Here is an 8528-nt window from a genome sequence, read left to right as displayed (position 1 = left end):
TTAAATTTTTTATTTTTTATAAACATATATTTTATCCCCAGGGGTACTAAAGACATTACAGTCTGTCTACTTGTAAACCCTCCTATAGTTATAGATGCATAAAAATATGAAGAAACTCTTCTATTCAGAGTCTTGCATTTCTGCTAATACTTCACCTAAGCACAAATACACTATTTAAAAAGGAAGAGAAGTAGATTTGTAACCGGAAGTCGGGAATGCAAGGTGTGCTAATGCAAAATATAGTTTTGACATTTGGTTGAGATAAATATCTTTCCTTCTGCATTTATACAGAATTGAAAACTGATGAAGACATTAGTGAGGACACCTAAAGACATTTACTGGAGCCAAAATGTGAAAGTAAAGTGGCAAAGGATCAGTGATTTATGAACATAGCCTGTTTCAGTAAAAGGAAAGTGAATTTGAAAATCTCAAGGATATACCTTGCTAAATAATTTCTAAGCATAAAATTGACTTCACGAGCTAAAAATTGGCCAAAAAGAAACATAAAACTCATATTCAGGAAAAGCTATGAGGGCAATTAGTTCCTTCCTTGTGAGTAAAAGTTTATTCCATCTCATGCATTTACTTTTACTTGACCTGATGTGTTTTTTAAAAATCCTCATAAATGCATTTTCATCTAACTTCATTTCAGTCATTTTCTTCAAGAATCTGTTTCTTAAACTTATGGTTTTTGACATCAATAGAATCATAGTTTTAAGTATATTTAGTTCTCAAGTTTATATAATCAACCGTATTTCATCCACTGATGAGTTTAGCGACGTTTTGGCATTTACATTTTCCTGATGTCATCTCCTCAGTGGGACAACATTGTCCAGGCTCTGAAGAGCATCTACGAATCCCTTTGACTACTCTTCTTTTGGCCCTTTCTCTGTAAATGCACAGCCGTGTGTGTGTGTGTGTGTGTGTGTGTGTGTGTGTGTGTGTGTTTCTCTCCCTCCTTCCTGGTGAAATTAAAGGCAGTAAATGTCAAGGAGTAAGTTGATTTCTTGTTGGTAGCTTAATAAAAATATTTGGTAGGAAAAGGTAAGAATATTAATAAAAATGAGCTTGATTCCTCCGCCATTCAGTTATTTGCATCTTACTTTTTACCACTAATGGGCTGCGTTTTGAGTGGTCTTCATTTTTAATGACTTTACCTAGTACCCTTGAGAAGCAAACCATCCTCATTTCTTTATATTAATCAGCAGGACTTCTGTCTTCTAGAACTTTATGCATTGCATATAGAAACCAAAGATGTCATCCAAAGAAAGTTGTACTTGCTTCCTAAATGACAAGATGATTACTCCATGTTACTTTGGCTGTGTGCTAACAACAAATCTAAGTAGTAGCTTAGGGACAGGGACAAAGAAGGACATGGCAAAAGGTGGTCAGTGAACTATGTGTTTATTTATTAGTCTCCCCAGCAAAATATCAGCCATATCTGCCTGAGATGAGGTCAAATATTATTCAGGATGTGACCCAAATAAAGCATGATAGAGTTCACAAATTGGTTAATATATACCCTCTATTATTCCTAATATAATTGAAAAGAAGGCTCAGATGGTCCATTTCAGAAAGAAAACAAGGAAATAAAGAGAATAAGGGACGAGCATCATATAGACAATGCTCTAAACCTTAGAGATTTCTCACTGATACAACTTCCAAGTGGCTTCTCCCTCCTCCTTTCCTTCTGCACAGCAAAATCAGGAGAAACAAAGATGCAGAAGATTTATGCTTCCAGTTTAGGTACATTGTTATGCATGCCCCAAACTTCTATTTTTTTAAATAGCCTATGTTATTTAATTCTAGTGAGTCCATTGATGTTTTGGAAACAGAATAGAACTCCATCATAACATAGCTTTCTTATATTTAGATTAGGTAATAATCATGATAATTACAAAAACTTACTGAGCCCTTAATATATGTTGCATCCTTTTCTAAGTACCCTTCATGTGGTAACTTATATAATTCTCTCAACAATTCTATGGAATAATTACTACTATTTTCTTCATTTATACATGAAGAAACTGAGGTAAAGAGAAATAAAGGACTTTTTTTTTTAGGAACATACAGCTGGAAAGTAGTAGAGTCCAGACAATCTAATTTTAATCTTAACCAGGATACTGCCCCTGTGAGTATAACATGGCACTTCTAAGCATGGTAATTAAATAAAATAAAAGACACGGTAACTGAATAAAGTAAAACACAAATATAATATAGTACTTCTTATCAGTAATTATATCAATAATTACTACATTCAGAAGTAAGTACTACATTTTGTCACAAATTGTGCTCTAATATGTTTTAGAGAGATTCCACTGTACCTCATTACTTTATTTGGATGTTTCCAATATTTCTTTTTTTTCTGCTTCTATTACTTTATTTTTTTATTATGTTATTTTAGTCACCATACAGTATATCATTAGTTTTTGATGTAGCATTCCATGATTTATTGTGTATAGCACCCACTGCTCTGTGCAATATGTGCCCTCCTTAATACCCATCACCAGACTCACTCATCCCACACCCCTCTTCCCTCTAAAACCCTCAGTTTGTTTCTTGGAATCCACAGTCTCTCATGGTTCGTCTTTCCCTCCAGTCCCCCCCCGACTTCATTTTCCCTCCCTTCTCTTATTGTCCTCCATGTTATTCCTTATATTCCACAAATAAGTGAAACCATATTGACTTTCTCTGCTTGACTTATTTCACTCATCATAATATCCTTCAGTCCCATCCATGTTGATGCAAAAGTTGGGTATTCATCCTTTCTGTTGGCTGAGTAATATTCCATTGAGTATATGGACCACATCTTCTTTATCCATTCATCTGTTGAAGGATGAACTCTTTCCACAGTTTGGCTCTGTGGACATTGCTGCTATGAACACTGGGGTGCATATGCCCCTTCTTTTCACTACATATGTATCTTTGTAGTAAATACCCAGTAGTGGAACTTCTAGGTCATAAGGTAGCTCTATTTTTAATTTTTTAAAGAGCAGCCACACTTTTGGGATTTCATCAGGATAAACTTTCCACACAGCAAACAGTCAACAAAGCAAAGAGGCAACCCATGGAATGGGAGAAGATATTTGCAAATAACACTGCAGATAAAGGGATGATATCCACGATCTATAAAGAACTCCTCAAACTCAACACCCAAAAAACAAAGAATTCTGTAAAAAAATGGGCAGAAGACATGAATAGACACTTCTCAAAAGAAGACCTACAAATGACCAACAGACATATGAAAAAGAATGTTCATCATCATTAATTAAAATCAAAACCACATTGAGATACCACCTTACACCAGTTAGAATGGCAAAAATGGAGAAGGCAAGAAACAACAAATGTTGGAGAGGCTGTGGAGAAAGGGGAACCCTCTTACACTGTTGGTGGGAATGCAAGTTGGTACAGCCACTTCGTTTTGAATATTTCTTAGGAGAGAAGTTGTTTCTGTTTCAACCAAAGTCAAGAAATTGCTAAAACAATATACTTAACCATAGATTTCAAATCTATTGATATTTATTTCATTGCCCAGTCTGGAAGAGCTGAGGTCAATTCCATATAAATAGAGGACATTTAGCATTTTTAAAAGATTTTATTTATTTATTCTAAAGGGTGGGGGAGGTTGTGAGCATGAGTACATACAGTGGAGAGGAGCAAAGTTTTCAATTTTTTGTTTTTTATAAGCATATATTTTTATCCCCAGGGGTACCAATGTCCACAATAGCCAAACTATGGAAAGAACCTAGATGTCCATCAACAGATGAATGGATCAAGAAGATGTGGTATATATAGACAATGGATTGAGAGGAGCAAAGTTTTAAGCAGACTCTGCTTTGAGCACAGAGCTGGAGGTGGGGCTTGATCTCATGACCCTGAGATCACAACTGAAATTAAGAGTCAGATGTTTAATCGATCCAGGTGTTCCTTGGCGTTTTTATTAGTCATTTCAAATGTCATTAAAGGTTTGGCTTGATCTCTGAATTTGGGTCTTTGTTATATGCTCTTGCTTTTGTTGCTATCGTGATTTGTTACACCATAGTGACTGCAGTTGTCATTCTTCGTGAGGTTGGGCAAATCCAGAATATGGTGATAGCTCAGTGTTTTCATCTCTGAGATCAGATGAGAATATGAGTTCATGGGGTAATCAGGGGGGATCAATGAGTAAATATGTATATAGCACTGCTATTATCATATTTTTATCTCTTAACTTGGATGCTTACTTGCCAAATACGATTTCTTGAATAGCTCTTCCTTAGTCTTTTAACTGACCCATATTTGTGTATTTGTGATTCTTGGGCAATTCCTTCATTGACTGTCATACAATCATTCTATAAACAACAAGACAAAATCTATTGAGTTGCAGGCATTTTGGCAATGTATTTGGAATAAAAAAAAAATCTGGTTATTCTGTTACTTTTCCTATAATTAATTTAGTCATTAAAGGATGATTCATTTTGAGTAGTATATTCCAGAGTCTTCTGGATAAAGTGTGCCAAAACAGGAGAACAGGGCATTCCGCTTTTCCTCTCCGCTCTACATGTATTCCTTCTAATGAAGTGGTGGAGAGATAAGTGCCTTGCCACTAAATAATATCAATGATAAATGTTCATGAATGATCCCTTCAGCTCTCATGATTCAAATACATGAAGATTTTTGTTTGTTTGTTTTCCTGTGAGATGTATCTCTGGCTTATCTAATTTGGCTAGTTTTATAGGCTCCTCAGTTTCTTATCATTAGTCCTTTCCTTTCCAATATCAAAATCAAACTAACTTCAATAAAATTTAAGTGCAAACTATTCTTGCACTCATGGGATAATGTTCTGATGGTTTGAAAGGGAGAGATACTAGCACCAGAATTTGGTACTATGTGCATATTAAGAGTTAATGTGGAATTGTATTTTGGATTACTATCCAGTATACTTTAAGATTTTATTTATCTATTTATTGAGAGAGAGAGAACGCATAAGCAGGGGGAGGGGCAGAGAGAGAGAGAGAGGGAGAGAGAGAATCTCAAGCCGACTCCAAGCTGAGCACAGAGTCTGATGTGTGGATCCATCTCATGACACTGAGATGACTCATGACCTGAGCCAAAATCAAGAGTCAGATATTTCACTGAATGAGCCTCCCGTCTAGTATATTTAAGAGTAAACCCTGTTTGGGAGGAAACAATTCTTTTAGAAAATAAGCATTATTTGATTATCTCATCTCTAACAAAATATTTGCCTGATAGCTCTTCATACTCTCCAGTAACACAGTCTGAACTATAGAATTGAAACAAGCATTTGAATCTCCTATCGCCCCAAATTTATTTATATATATGACATATCATATATTATATATTTTATATATATAAAATATATATGATACATTAGATATATAGAAAAAATACATATCTATATATACCTATAGAGATATATATTCTAATATATTAGATATATTAGAAAATATATATATGATACATTAGAAAAACTGAGAATAAGTGTTTTTGTCCTGCATATCTTGGCAACTATCTCATTTCTGATTTATTGAAGGACATCTCCTTCAATAATGGCTACATGGCTCATTTGTGTTCCAGTCCTTCTCAGAGAAGCCTGTTCAGCCTTTACCATTTTTTGCTGGTAAGTGCCTTCCAACATTCCTTCTTAGCTGTGGACATGGATTGGCATGGAGGAAACAGCTTGGAGAAAACAGACAAATACAAATTCTAGTGCAGGGGTAAGTTAATTAATGATAGAAACAAATATTTTTAATTATTTTGAAAAAATAGCATTAGTAGTTTGAAATTTTTTAAAATCAAATAAACCCCTTTATTTTGTTAGATATTTCAGGGATAAAGCTTAAGTGTAAGTAATACCCTGCTGTCCATGCTGCTTAGGAGCACTGGTAAGAAAAGGAAAGGTCTTTCTTTCCCAAATGATAAATTTGTGATAAAAAATAACAATTAGATACCTTCTATATGCCAAGCACTGTAGACCTACAGAACTGGACATTAAATAGCTGTTCTATGCATTCTATTTTTTTTTTAAACCTGTATCATGTCTTTGAGTGATAAACTTGAAAACTACACACTAAGCCAAAATTTAGTTTTGAAAAAAAAATATGCTACTTCAAAATATTAGGAAAATAGTAGTTCTCTTTTTACAGCAAGTTATAAGGAAGACAGTTTGTGGGAAACAGATGTAAAAATTCTCTACCTTACTAGACCTCCTTCAACACTGACATTCATTTTGTCAATAAAAAAATCCTAATGAGGTAGAGAATAATTAATCACAAACATCCATTAATATGAGCTAAAAGTCTACATTTACTTTCTAAAAAAAAAATCCAAGAAGTGAGGAAAATATTAACATAATATATAATGCAAATGTGACTTCCTGTGTTTGGAGATTTAAGACATTACTGTCTGTTACCTTAGGGAAATGGGTGATGGAATTTCAAAAGCTAGAGAACAAATGGACAACTTTGTAATTTCCTCAGGGTTCTATGCAAGTAGCAGCAGTTATTTTAAAGATTATTGTGAAATGTGTGGAACCTGGAGGGTCCTTACAATTTAACCATCTGTGTATAGACATACCACTTGTCATATAAAGATGCTCTGTGCTCAGCGGTGGCGACATGTCTGTATTACCCATCCCTTCTGGTCTTTACAGCTCTGCCATGGCACATAAGGTGAGGGCATATAGGGATTAGTCCACAGGTTACAACAGACTTTGAAAGATAAGGAGAGAAATAATAAATATAATAAAATAATAAAATAAAATAAAACATAAAGAGATGTCTCCAAAACCTTATTCATGAACATCACATTTTCTCTGAGCTGGCCAATTGTTAGGGGGATGAGTCAACTGCCGACAGACTGTAGAAACTCTTGTTTTATAAAATTACAAAAAATAAAAAAAAGAAAAGAAAATGGAGAGCTTAGCTTTAGTGGTGTGAGGACACCACATATCAAGGCATCAGAATGCTATGACATTTTTATACTCGAAATCACAGCTTAACTTCCACATGCTAGGCATGATAAATAGAATAATATTGGAAACCACAAACTGTTATTCTCATCTTCAGATGAGAAATTGAGATCCTGTGATGTTAGGTAACTTCCCAAAACTGGGAAAGTAGAAGATTTTGAATCTAGATCTGTCTGACATGTAGACCCATTTAGATTTTTTTTTAGTTTAATTTATATATTTAATTTTAATATTTATTGTGTTATGTTAGTCACCATACAATACATCATTAGTTTTGATGTAGTGTTCCATGGAACACTTGGTATAATACACCAACAATGAATCTTGGAACCACATAGATTTTTTTAGAGGAAAGCTTTTAGATTAGAGGCCATATTTGAAGACTCCTTAACAATGGAAAGATTTAGATCTGGTAACATGACTCAGGTTTCAATTACAAGATATCTTCTGGGATGAAATTTTATCTCGTTAGATTTCCCCTAATTGATTTATTTCCACTTATAATTTATCCTCCAGAAACTGCTTTACAGTTCTTTTGTTTTAAATTATGTCTCATTATCTAAGTAAATATGGTGTGTCAAAGCTAAATCCAGGTGATCTATATTTTGATAACAAGTGTAAACTCTGTATTGCAGGGGAACTTCTGAACCCTGGATCATGGTAAATCAAAAACACAAGTTACCCATGGCTTCTCTGGGATGATCCATTCGGGATCAACAAGACCATTAAGTTTCTTGCTACTGAGTGTAGTCAGTCAGTGTAACCCCAGTCTCAGTTGCTATCTTTAAGACAATACACAATATTTCCCCAGAATTGGGCTTTCTGACTATTTGGGGGGCTTTTAAAGTCATGAGTAATTCTACTGTCATAGCTGACGAAGCTGGAAATTTCCAGGATATCCAAATGTACCAGATGAAGAACTTGAAATTGTAGACATCTATTAGGTCTTCTTGAAGATCATAATCACCATAGTCCATGGATAGCCAGGATCATAAAGGCTTCTGAATGATTCAAAAGCAGGGTTTGCTGCTGTGTTGGAAGAGTTTGGTTCTAGCTGCCCCGTGATGACTTTGTAACTTGGAACAAAGTAAGGTCTAAGCCTTGTAAGGGTAACTTAGCATGCTCTTAAATTCTTGTTAATTCTGAGTGCTGGATATGGACTCAAGCTTAATTCCATAAGATAAATGTATTCTATTTCTTTTACAAATCTCCAACACTGCCTGTATGAAGGAGTATGGTGGAGTTGGAAGCATTCAGTAGGGCATCTGGGTTAAGCCAATCCTGACTGGAGCTCTGCCTGTGGAATTTGAAGGCCATATGGTCTTGGACCAGTCACCTGACCACTTCAAGACAGTTTTTTCAATCATAAATTTCTCACAATAATAACAAATACATTCATAGGGCTGTTGTGATGGTCTAAGAAAAAAAATTAGATGAAGCTGTTCTATCAATTGCAAGTAATTGTTTAAAGGCTAAATATCTCAGAGCCTTCTTTGGAAAGGGATCAGTGGTATAAATCCAAGAAGAAAATGTATTAATGCCTGCCACTAGTTACTAG

This window comes from Mustela nigripes, chromosome 4, assembly GCF_022355385.1.
Source record: "Mustela nigripes isolate SB6536 chromosome 4, MUSNIG.SB6536, whole genome shotgun sequence".
NCBI lineage: Eukaryota > Metazoa > Chordata > Mammalia > Carnivora > Mustelidae > Mustela > Mustela nigripes.
This window is presented reverse-complemented; position numbering follows the sequence as displayed.